Source organism: Mesocricetus auratus, unplaced genomic scaffold, assembly GCF_017639785.1.
Source record: "Mesocricetus auratus isolate SY011 unplaced genomic scaffold, BCM_Maur_2.0 Super-Scaffold_100021, whole genome shotgun sequence".
Classification (NCBI taxonomy): Eukaryota; Metazoa; Chordata; class Mammalia; order Rodentia; family Cricetidae; genus Mesocricetus; species Mesocricetus auratus.
In genome coordinates, this window is record NW_024429202.1 from 27,543,837 (window position 1) to 27,556,587 (window position 12,751).

Genomic DNA, 12,751 nt, shown 5'->3' on the forward strand with positions numbered 1-12,751 from the left:
CTTCTCCACACCTGTGCCATTAGTATTCTGTGACTCACAGTCAGAGCTACTTGAGACACTCCAGGGTGAGGTACTGAAAATGAGCATCATATGTTTCAGTGGCACCAGACCCAATAAAGGAATAATTACCATGCCACCTGCCTCTGTGGCGCACAGCAGAAAGCATCAGAAAGGAGGGGATGGTGACTCATCTGCTGCAAAGACATCCAGAGTCAGAACTTGGGAAACTATTCCTGGCTTTGCTGTCGGAATTGGGACTCTACCCTTCAATTTAGAATCCATTATGTCAGTTCCCAAAATGTATTTATCTAAACAAAATTATTTTTAGGGTCTGGAAATGTGGCTCAGTTGGTCGAGTACCTGTCTGGAGTGCACAAGGCCTTGGGTTAGAACCCCAGCACCCTATAACTTAAGAATGGCACCCCTATAATCTTAGCACTTGGGATGTGGAGGTAGGCCATTTTATGGCAATATATTGAGTTTCTGGGAAGCTTGGAATACATGAGCCTGTGTGTCTGAATAAGAAAGTATTTCACTTTATAATGGTTTCAGACTTCTACAACAGTTACAAAATTCCCTTCTACCCAATACTCATCAGATTCATTAGGAACATTTCATATTACTATGGGACATTTGCTATAATTAATGAGCAAATATCTATATGTTTCTATAAAGTAAGGTCAATGCTGCTCACATCTCTTTGGGTTTTATCTAATGGTCTTGTCATCTTCCAGTATCTCCTTTAGGACACAAGATTTATTTGACACATCTCTTTTCTGCTCATCGGGACTGGGATGTTTTCTTGATGACCTTGGAAGTCAAGTCATGTTTAGAATGTCCTTTGGTTGGTCTGATTTTGGTTTTCCCATGATTAGACTGGACCATGGATCCGGGTGAGGCTAATCACACAGAGCAGGTCAATGGTGCTGCCTGGTTCGCCAAGGTGAATACTCACCTTTCACTCTTTTTCTTTTCTTTTTTTGTTTTCTTTTTTCTCTTCCTTTTTTAAATTTAAGTTAGAAATAAGTTTCTTTCACATGTCAATCCCAGATACCTCTCCTTCCCCTCCTCCCCATCACTCCCCACCAGGCCCCCCAGTCCCCCACCCAATCTCCTCTCCGATCCCCAGGGAGGGTAAGGTATTCCATGGTGGATCTCCAGAGTCTGTCATTTCATCCAGGATAGGGTCTAGGTCCTCCTTCAAGAGTCCAGGCTGAGAGAGCATCTCTCATTGTGGGATGGGCACTCAAAGTATATTTGTACACCAGGGATAAATACTACCCAAGGCCCCATAGATTACCTAGGCCTCCTCACTGACACCCACATTCAGAGGGTCTGGGTCAGTCCCATGTTGTCCACCCAGCCATCAATCTGGGGTCCAAGAGCTCCCCCTTGTTCAGGTCAACTGTTTCTGTGGGTTAAACCAGCCCAGTCTTAAATCCTTTGCCCATCAGTTCTCTCTTTCTGACACTGGATTCCAGGAGTTCAGTTCAGTGTTTATCTGTGGGTATCTGCCTCTGCTTTCATCAGTCTCTGGATGAAGGTTCTGCTTCCCAGACTCTCTGGCAATGGGATTGTGTGCTGGCACTCCCCTGATTCTTGTCTAAAATCCATAAATGAGTGAGTACATACCATGTTTCTCTTTTTGTGATTGGGTTACCTCACTCAGGATGGTTTCTTCTAGTGCCATCCATTTTCCTGCAAATTTCAATATTCCATCTTTTTTCCACTGAATAGTACTCCATTCACTCTTGATGAGGCAGTGCTTATCCAGGATCTCTTCTGCCAGGCTGATCTGATCTCTATCCTTTCCATATTGATGCTCCTGAGAAGAAAGTCACCACTGATGACCCACACTTCCAGCTTCTCCACATTTTGTTCCCTCTGCAGCAGTAGGACAGTTTCCTGCCTTTCCCGGGCACATCCTTAATTTCCCCCATCACTTCATCATCTCAGCAATACAACTGGAATATTCCTCAGCTTTGTCTCTTTAAATTCAGTAAGCTATTTTCTACAGGATTAGACCAGCACCTGCCACCTGGTGCCCAGGACGGCAATATGATGAAATGATGATTAGGATTCTGGGCTCTAAGGCTGGGTGTGTGGGTGAAGCTGGCAAGTCAGGACAGGCTTGGGATTTTTTTTCCACTCTGAGGTCTGGCAGGGGCTGCAGAATTTGCCTTGCTGAGAAGCGGTTCTTCCAGGGGATTCTCAAACTGCCAGTTCTGGGGCTACACCTTGAGGACTGGAACCTAGCCACAGAGGAAGTCACACTCTTGGTGACTAGTGCTATGTAATGGGCTCTTCCGAATGGTGCTGTTAAAAAGATTGGTGGGGGGGGGGGTGCGGGAGGAGGGGAGGGAGAGGGAACTGGGATTGACATGTGAAACAAGCTATTTAAAATTAGAATAATAAAATTTAAAAAGATTTGCTGTCATATTTTGTTGCTCTTATTCATTACACATGTGCACACGCGCACACATGCACTCACACACAGAGGTGTGACTTATTCATTAGACATGTGCACACGCACATACATGCACTCACACACAGAGGTGTGAAAATAAAAGGACGAGTTCACAAGAAGAAAGGGGTAAGTAGGAGTGTTACGGTGGGGGTGAAGATTATAGATGTAGATAGAGAAATATCAAAAAGAAAAACACCCAAGTTAAAACATGTTCTGGTGTACTGGTGTTCCAAAAGGAGACTTGCTGACAACAATGCTGACAACGATGCATTTCATACTTCCAACTAGACACAGGAGAGTTTCAGTGTCCTTGTCATAAAAACTCAGATGAGAAGACAGAGATGTCAATTATCCCAATTTGACCGTACCATAAGGTACACATATCCTGAAGAAACACATTGTACCCAATGAATACATGCAGTTACTATTTGTCAATTGAAAAGTAAGTGTGGCTTTTAAGGGTCATGAAATTCAGCCCTGCATTTTCTGGAAACCTGCAGGATTATTGAGGAATCATTGTTTAAGGAACCACAGGCATGTAAACAGGTAATTTGATCATTTTCTATCGCTTTAATCCCATGTATAAAATGCCTTAGGGATAGCTGAGGAAGCAGCGTGCTTGCCTTGTGAGCAGGAGGACCTGAGTTCCATCCACTACTCAACACTCACATTAGAAAAAGAAAAACCCTGGACATAGCAGCGTGTGTGAGGACTGAAGGATCCCTGGGTCGTGCTGGCCAGTCAGCCTTGCCTCCTTGGTGAGCTCCAGGCAAATGCGAGGCCCTGTCTCTACAAATGATGGATGCTGTCTGAGGAACAAGAGCCGAGGTTGTTCTCTGGCCTTCATATGCATGGGTACGTATATGGACTTTCACATACAAGCATGCTTAAAAATGCATTCACATGCACATGGACACACACACAATAAAACAGACTGTCTGCTTATAGGATTGCTGTTGCACTTGGTACGTGGTAGAAGCAGCATGTGGTAGATGGGATTGGAGCTGTCCTTACTTCACGGCTCCAGGGTACAGATTTAGGCTGAGACACCACCTTTATAAAACATGGAACGTATCAGAATGATATTGTGTTTATTTCCTCTCATGTTGCTCTCTTTGTTCTTTCTCTCTCTCTCTCTCTCTCTCTCTCTCTCTCTCTCTCTCTCTCTCTCTCTCTCTCTCTCTCATGTGAACACACTTCCTGTGGGCAAACTTTCATAGACACTTCCCAGAGGTGCTTTCTGGAGTGTGCTAGCGTCTCTCCCCTCCTGACTTCCCTCCTTCTTAGACCCCATGATGAGAGTGAGTTGCTCCAATGCCTCTTGAGCCTCTCTCGGATCAAGAAGCAAGGCTGTCAGCATCATGCAGCCTCATTGGTATGCCATTCCATAAGGAGCTCTGGGCACTCTAAATGACACGTGAATTATGTATGCTGGGGCTGGCATCGCGTTTAGCATGCCTGGAGCAGCATGCATTTGGAAGGAAAGTCGTTCTGATTTTGTGATGTATTACACAGCTGAACACTTAACAGGAGCTGGAACCGGGCCGCATGCTGGTCCTGAGAACACAGTGGGTTAGGCACACCGTGACTGCAGCCTGCTGCTCAGCATTTGAGGTCATGGCACTCAAATCTCTTCCCCGGGTGAGAAGGCTGCTCTCCCTCTATGGTTCATCTTGAAGATCTAGCCTTTCTTTTTTATCCTTCAATGTGCCGATGATTCTGATTTTGAGCTGAATGTTAACTAGTTAAGGTTAGATTCAGCTTCTAAACTTCAGGGAAGCCAGGTTATGCAAATTTTCCTCTTGGCTCTCCAAAACAGAAGGATATGGATCCTGCAGTCCTTCACAATGACATCACTACTATCCTGTGTATCTCTGTGTGTGCATGCTCATAAGCACTGGCATATGTGTCACAGCACACTTGTGATGGTCAGTGGACAACACAAGGCATCATCCCCCTTCCGGTTTGTTTGAGGCGGGGTTTCTTGATGGGGCTGTGTATGCTAGGCTCACTGAGCCACAGGCTTCTGAGGATGCTCCAAACTCCACTCTACCTCTCCTCTCATCATAGCAACACAAGGATTGCAGACCCACAGTACTGAGTCCAGATTTATGTGCATCAAGAGCTTTGTACACTAAGCCATCCCTTCAACCCCTTTCATTCTTTGTTTTCAGGGTTCCTTTCTTTTTTAAAAAGATTTATTTATTTTGTTATGTATACTGTGTTCTGTCTGTATGCATGCGTGCTATAAGAGGGCACAGGTCTCATTACAGATGGCTGTGAACCACCATGTGGTTGCTGGGAATTGAACTCAGGACCTGTGGAAGAGCAGTCAGTGCTCTTAACCTCTGAGCCATCTCTCCTGCCCCCTCAAGGTTCCTTTCTATTCCATGTGTTTCTTACACCAGCCAGAGAATGTCTGTAATCCAGAGAACTCACTTTACCCTTTTAGCGACATTCTCAGGAATACACTTGCCTGGTTTCCCAACTACAACTGAGTTTTTAAGGAAGCTTGGGCATAAGGACATGGTCATATGACACAGGGTCATTTGATGGACTTCGCCCAGGAACCCACTTGCATCCCTGTTATGACAACTTTTCCCTGGGAGCTGTGGGACTAAGCAACATCAAACCCTCTCTGAGGACTCTGCATTTGAGCTCCTGGGCATCTGCTCCGACTCTAATGTTTCCCTCTTCCCTGATAATGCTGCGATGAAGACAATTCTGTGGGTCAGAAGAACTGGGACTCATTGCTTCCTAGGTGCTCAAGGAAGCTCCCCTTTGATCTATAGCATCATTTAGTTAGACCAGGAGCCTCGTTACTCAGGATCATGAGAGGAGACAGGTGCAGGGACGGGAGATGGACAACTGGAGTGGGCTTGTGAGACCTGGAGCCTCTGTGCAGGGTTTTAAGTTATTGGTAGTGCAGTGCACAGCATGAACCACCACTGTCTCAGCTGGAGTCCCTCCTGCAAGCGCATCTGAGCAGCTGACAATCTTTTTCTAGGAGACAGGTTCCTCCTCTGGCTGTCCCCAAGGCCTCAGCCACTTCGTTTCCCAGCAGGAATCTGGCAGCTGCAGTGACAGGGTGGGGGCCAGGCTTCTTACCAGCTGCAGTGACAGGATGGGGACCAAGCTCCTTACCAGCTGCAGTGACAGGGTGGGAACCAGGCTCCTTACCAGCTGCAGTGACGGGGGGGGGGACTCAGGCTCCTTACCAGCTGCAGTGACAGGGTGGGGACCAAGCTCCTTACCAGCTGCAGTGACAGGGTGGGAACCAGGCTCCTTACCAGCTGCAGTGACGGGGGGGCTCAGGCTCCTTACCAGCTGCAGTGACAGGGTGGGGACCAAGCTCCTTACCAGCTGCAGTGACAGGGTGGGCACCAGGCTCCTTACCAGCTGCAGTGACAGGGTGGGCACCAGGCTCCTTACCAGCTGCAGTGACAGGGTGGGCACCAGACTCCTTACCAGCTGCAGTGACAGGGGGAGGGGACCAGGCTCCTTACCAGCTGCAGTGACAGGGTAAGGACCAGGCTCCTTACCAGCTGCAGTGACAGGGTGGGGACCAGGCTTATTACCAGCTGCAGTGACAAGGTGGAGACCAGGCTCCTTACCAGCTGCAGTGACAGGGTGGGGACCAGGTGGGGACCAGGCTCATTACCAGCTGCAGTGACAGGGTGGGCACTAGGCTCATTACCAGCTGCAGTGACAGGGTAGCGACCAGGCTGCTTGGCTTACCACTGCTTGGTAAACCCTTAGAGAAGCTTCAGTCTGCAGAGCCCCCCACTGTCCCAGATCTCACTATGTTCCCAAACAGACAGACCCATGGAGAGACACCTTGGGGAGTGCTCCTCCTCTTGGCACCAGCAGCATTCACAGAAACGTTCCCGGGTTCCTATCCTTTCCATGCTTCATCCCTCGCCATCATTGCTCACAGGCTCCCACGCTGGCAAGCTGTGGCTGCCCCACCTCCCGCCGTGAGTGTGCACAGCCTGTCAGTCATCCTGAGGGAAGGCACTGGCTGACTTCATGACGTCCCATGCCCAGTCCTCTACCCACCAGGCTTACTGCTATTCACCCCTTAGCCTAGACTTGGCGGTAGTTGCTTTCAGGAAAGGTCAGGTAGCATTTTGACTGGCCGGAAATACGCACACACCAATGACAGTGGCGTGGGAAATGAGGGGGCTATGGCTTCTCACTGACTAGCGCTGTTCAGGATCCCCAGTGAAGGCTGCTGAGCGCAGCCCCAGGAAGGCATGCCTGACATTCTATGTCCCCTCATGGGTGCCATTTTACCACATCAGGTAGCTACGAGTTGTTCCCTCCTTCCTTGATGACTGCTTTCTCCCAAGCTGCACCTGGGCGCAGGGTTGCTGTCCCCACTGCATGGAGTGAATGGATTGAAGTCAAAGGCTTAACACCAGGTTGAATCGTTGAAGAGGTAAGTGGGGAGTCCCTAGCCCATCCTCAGCTAAGAGGTGAGCAGGAAAGGAGGGGGCAGCAAGAGGCGATGAACTGAGTTGTGTCCCTCAAATTCACCTACGGAGGACCTAAGCCCAGGTCTCCAAGTGTGACTGAGATAGGGCCTTTAACGAGATGCTCAAACTGAAACAACACCATTGGAGTCAACTGAATTGAACAGGACTGGACTCGGTGTAGTAAGAGGAGAAGACACAGGGATACGGCCCAGAGGAGTGCCATATGACGGCAGTTAAAAGCCAGTTACACATTGTGGAGGCCTTAGAGGAAACTAACCCTGCCATGCTTGGACTTGAGCCTCCAATGTGGCAAGACAATGGATTTGTGGTGTCTAAGCTGCCCGGTGCTTTGCTGTGTCAGCTTTCATAGACAAATACAGTGGGGGTGGGAAGCACAGAAGGGGGTGAGCAAGGAGACCAAAGTGCATTTCGTGGAGGAGGCAATGGGCGGAGCAAATACGATGCACATCAGGCATGGAGATCATAGCTGATGAACGCGACCCGGGTATCACCAATGCTGCCCCGGCCCTGTGCCAACTCCCTGTCTCACAGAAGTGTTCTTGTATCCTTGAGCTCCCCCTCCCCCATGCCTCCAGTGCACAGCTATTTTTAGCACTGACGTTTTGAAATCAGGTGAATTTCCAGTAACTTTATGGAAACTTAGGGGAATGTCTCAGAGCTTCTCATTGAATACCCACCCGATTGCCATTCTCACAGGCTGCTAGCCAGCAAAGTAATTCCTGGTCCTTGAACAGGGCTTGTTTATTACAGTCTGGCCACACAGTGTCTGACCTAATAGAAGAAAACTGAGCATGAGCCAGTATCACCGATGGATAGACACTCAACTTTGTCTTGGCAGTTGTGTGGCAATTCCCTGCTGGCAAAAGCCTTTGAGAAGTGGGTGGGTGTGTTAGCAAGTATCAGCTGGATCAGAGGTCCACGAGTTTTCTTCCTGCAACAAGGAGCGCGTGAAGGACACTAGATTGCAGACAGTACAGAGGTGGCCAGAAGAATGTGCCGCTACTCGCTTCTGTTCTAGTTGTTGGTGGAGACCCACCCATCTTCCCTCCCTGCCAGCTCCAACAACTTGTGTATGATACTGTTTAGGAGAGGTGTAGTTTTTTGTTTTTGTGTGTGCGCGTGTACTCGTGCGTGCGTGCGTGTGAGCGTGTGTGTGTGAGTGTGTGTGTGTGTGTGTGTGTGTTGAGGTTTCAAAAATCAGGGAAACTCTAGGAAAAGGATGACACCAGATGCAAAGATCTCTCTGGAGGTTAAGCCAGTCTCGAGGAAGCAGTGACCCTATTACCACAAGATCCTTCATTTCCCCAGGATCACCTGCTCCTCTTCAAGTTTCCCCTCCCCTAAATTCACCCCAGAGACACTCGTTTACACCAACCATCACATCCCAAGGCTGCCCTCTGGGCTTGCCTATGCACCACAGCTCTCTGTCCTCCCAAGGGTATGTGATAAGGTTTGGTTCTAGGGCTTGTGCTCCACAGGGACCTTCTGGGGATAGGAGGTGTGCCTTTGGAGATGGGTACGCCCTCTCAGTCTCTTCTTTCTGTTTTCATTCAGGCCAGAGGTGACCTGCTGTTCCACCACACAGGCTGTATCCCATGATGCCTTGCCCTCCCAGGCACAAGCAATAGGCCATGATCCTGGGCTGGAATTCCCAAAATGTGAACCAAAATAAATATTTCTGCTTGTTTACTTATTTTTATTTCACTTTATTTTCATTTTGGAGACAAGGTCTCCAAACTTCCTATGCAGCTGTGAATTTCTGATCCTCTTGTTGCTACCTGGTAAATGCTAGGATTATAGACATTGAATTAGGACTTCACCAATACTTCAAAGTAACTACCAAATGGACTATACTCCTATTGCAACCAGTTTCCTTGCATAAGTTAATTACCTCCTGTGTTTTTGTACCTGTTGCTGGGCCTTCTATCTCTGTCTTTTATTCTCCCTGAGAATAAATTTTCTTCAGTAAAACACCCTTTCCCCTACTGACTAGATCACTGTGTTAATTCAAAAGTCACCCCATACGCCTTCTAGGTGGGTTCTCTATCCGCTCTGCTCCCAACAGTCATAGACCCAGTGCCTAGCTTGGACAGGTTGGAAGTCACTGAGATCAACTCCACTTTCAGGTAGGATCCTGTCAGGAACTCTGCAAGCGTCACAGCCAGCAGGGAAATAATCTGTGCAAGGGAAAGAATGAAACCCGAGCCAGCCCCAGTATTGCAGGCGCCGGGCCAAAACTTCCAGAGTCTGACCTCAGACTCATTTCTCTTACACATTTAAACACAGTAAAACTTTGAAAAGGGTTTCCAGGTGACAATTATCACTAAAAATCTTTAGGCATAGCTACAGGGAAACTCCAGAGCAAAGTAACAAAGTATCTGTGACCTTCACAATAAGAATCAGTTCTATTGGTTAATAAACAGTGCTCAGGCCAAGGGCCTAAGGAGGAAGGGTTTGTAATAAACATAAGGATAGATTCTATTGGTAGAGGGTGCCAAATACTTGGAACCTCTTTAATATGGCAGGTTCTATTCACTGAGAGATAAAGCTCAGAATTAGGACCTAAACACTGCCAGGATTTGGGGAGATTCAGGAAGACTGGCTCTGTAGACTAGCAAAAAGATCTCCAGGCTGTCAGTCAACATCTGCTCCAGGCTTCCAGGTGACCAGAAATCAGTCATTTTTCCCCCTTTGAAGAAAATAGATCCGTGTATTAACAAGTTTGGTTCCTCTGATGCTTTCTTTAAGCTGTGCCTCCTACAGGACCCTGAGCAAAGGGCTGTGAGCTATGCTGGCAGGGGTCAAGGAAAGAGGCCATAAGAACAGAGGTGTGTGTGTGTGTGTGTGTGTGTGTGTGTGTGTGTGTGTGTGTGTGCGCTGAGCTCTGCCAAGTCTTCAAGATGAGAGACTAGATATAAAGCTCAGGGGCATGATGGAAAGGCCCTCCCCCAAACCACAGTGTGTGTTCACTACTTGCTTAGCAACAACCTTTGAGATTTAAACTCATTTGTGTGTGTGTGTGTGAGAACATGACAATTTAAACATACATTATTTGAAAAAGGAGCATGTGCAAAAATTAGATAAGGGCCTAGAATAGAAAGAGAAGGAATGCTGTAATTTTTCTCTTTCAGGTCTCTTTTAATATTATAAAATATCATGGATATATAGCAATTTAATTACATATCTGTTATCACAAAGTGGTGCCCATGATTGTTAAACAGGCAGAGTTCAATTGTGTAGACAGGCTCCCATAGCTCCTGCTGCTGGCACAGGATACACGTGCACTGCAGCCTGTCAAGCCCTGGTTATGACCTGCTTGCTCCTGTAGATGCTTTTTATGTGTCCTCATGTCTTTGCAGATTTTTCTCAGTCCCTTTTCTTCCCTCAAAAGGGGGGATGAGAGGAAAAAGAAGCGCAATCCTTCATACCTTGTCATCCTTGCTTAGAAATATGGGGCAGCAACCATGAACCCCAGTCTCCTGTCTCTCAGATGTAGCACACAATGCTCTACGAATTGTTTTTAGGAATAAGTGATTCATAATAACAGTTCTCCATTCCCTCTTCCTTTTTATACATATATTTGTATATGCCATGTACAAATGCCATATTAAGCCAGTCATCTGACTGTCCCATGCCTATTATTTGGGAAGTTTGGCTCCAGGGGTTAAGTTGACAATGGGATGGTCAGATCATTGTGGATGAGTACCCTTCCACATCTTTTTTCTTGGGGTGTCCCCACAGTATTTGAAAGCCTAATTTAGGTCATGCCATCCAATCAGCTTTAGCTGGCCAGGACCCACCGGGTTTTATCTTACTGTGTCTTGTCTCTGTCCCCACTTCTTATACACACAACTTCCCCAATCATATAGCTTGGAGAAACATCAGTTTTCATTTATATATTGACCTGAAGTGATAGCTCATCTTCATTGTTAATAGTGTTTAGGACCACCATAGACATAAACCTCTGGGAGTTTCTAAATTAGGTGGGAAAACCCCAGGCCTAAATGAGAGCCATCCCATTTCATGGAATGGCATTCTGACAGTAGTGGAATGTGACCTGCTGCCTTGGGTCCATGTCACCATGCCCCAACTCCTGCCATGATGGACCACATCTTCAATCCATGAGCTATTTAAGTCTTTCCTTCAAAAAGATGCTTCTTTTCTGGGGTTTTGTCACAGCAATAAGGCAAATCACTGATACGGTTTGTAGGATTGGTCCTACAGTTGTACCCATTCTCTCACCAAGGTGAACGTGAACCCAGCTCTTGAGATAGGATGGTCCAGGCTGGATATCCAGTTACTAGGATAAAGGTGTGCTAAACAGGTTCTGTCACTGTAACACAATACTGCAGTCAGTCAAATTAGAAAGAGGGAGAGTTTATTGACTCACAGCTTCAGTCCTTGACTGCTTGAATCTGCTGATGGGAGCTATGGCAAGATAGTGTCAGGAAAAATAATAAATAAATGAATAAATAAGGGCCATGGTCCTAGCATTCACTGCAGGGACAGGAACCTGATGATCTAACTTCCTCCTACTAGGCTCTATCCACTAATAGCCATACCACATCCTGATATCACCACAGGCTAGTGACCAAGCCTTTGATATGTTGCCCTTCTGAGGGACATTTCAGATCTAAATTCTCCCTCACTCAGTCATCAATCTATTCATTAATCTGGGCCCTGCCAAATGTTGATACACCTTTTACATCAGCCTTGATAGGCATGCAATAGCTTGAGGTGAGGAGTCTGGTCCCCTAGTGCCATCGGTCTTCCTTCTGATCATCACCCGCTGGCGTGGCACTCACTCACATGGGGCCACCTTAGCTGTCTCAGCTGCCCCAGCCAGGCTGTGATTATGTATCCCAGGTGAACTCTGAAACCTTGCTGTGAGTCTCTTTACTTCCAAGTGGCCAAATGATGGATGCTTTCCAGTAGTTGAACAGGCGGTTTCTTTCTCCTTGTGTTTTACGTTTGATGATCTACCTTCCACAAAGTAATTCTTTCATGTTTTTCTTCAGAAGCTGGAGGTTTTGTTTTCCCCATTGTATGGGCTAGTTTCATGTCAACTTGAGATAAGCTAGAGTCATCAGAGAGGAGGGAGCCTTAACTGAGAATATGCCTCAATAAAGTCCAGCTGTAGGGCACTTTCTTAATTAGTGATTGATGGGGCAGGGCCCAGACCATTGTGGGTGGTGCCATCCCTGGACCAGAGGGGAGCCAAGCCAGGAAGCAGCCTCCTCCATGACCTCTGCATCAGCTTCTGCCTCCAGCTTCCTGCCCTGTATGCGTCTCTTTCCCACCTTTCTTCAGTAATGAACAGTGGTATGGAAGTGTAAGCCAAATAAACCCCTTCCTCCCCAGCTTGATTTTTGGTCATTGTGTTTTGTCATAACAACAGTGACCCTAACTAAGAGACTCATGTAAATTCAGTGCTTCCCAAGTATCCAGCCACCTAGGATTTATGACAATACTAAATCTTCCATGAGGCTTTTATGAACACAGAGATCTAATTTTGGTCTTTCTATTTTGTTTCATTGTTTCTTACTCTTGAAATCATAAATTGTTTTGATTATTATTGCTTTATAATAAATCTCGGGTTTAACATGAAGTATCACCTTCCTATTCCTTGACAAAAATGGTCTGTTATGATTAGGCCTTTACATTTTTTAAAGAAATATTAGAACAGCGTGGAGAAATTTTAGAAAAACATGTTGGGCTTTAAATGACATTTAAAATGAATGTTTAGGCTAGCTTTAGGAGAAGTGTTGTTATAAAATGCCAAATC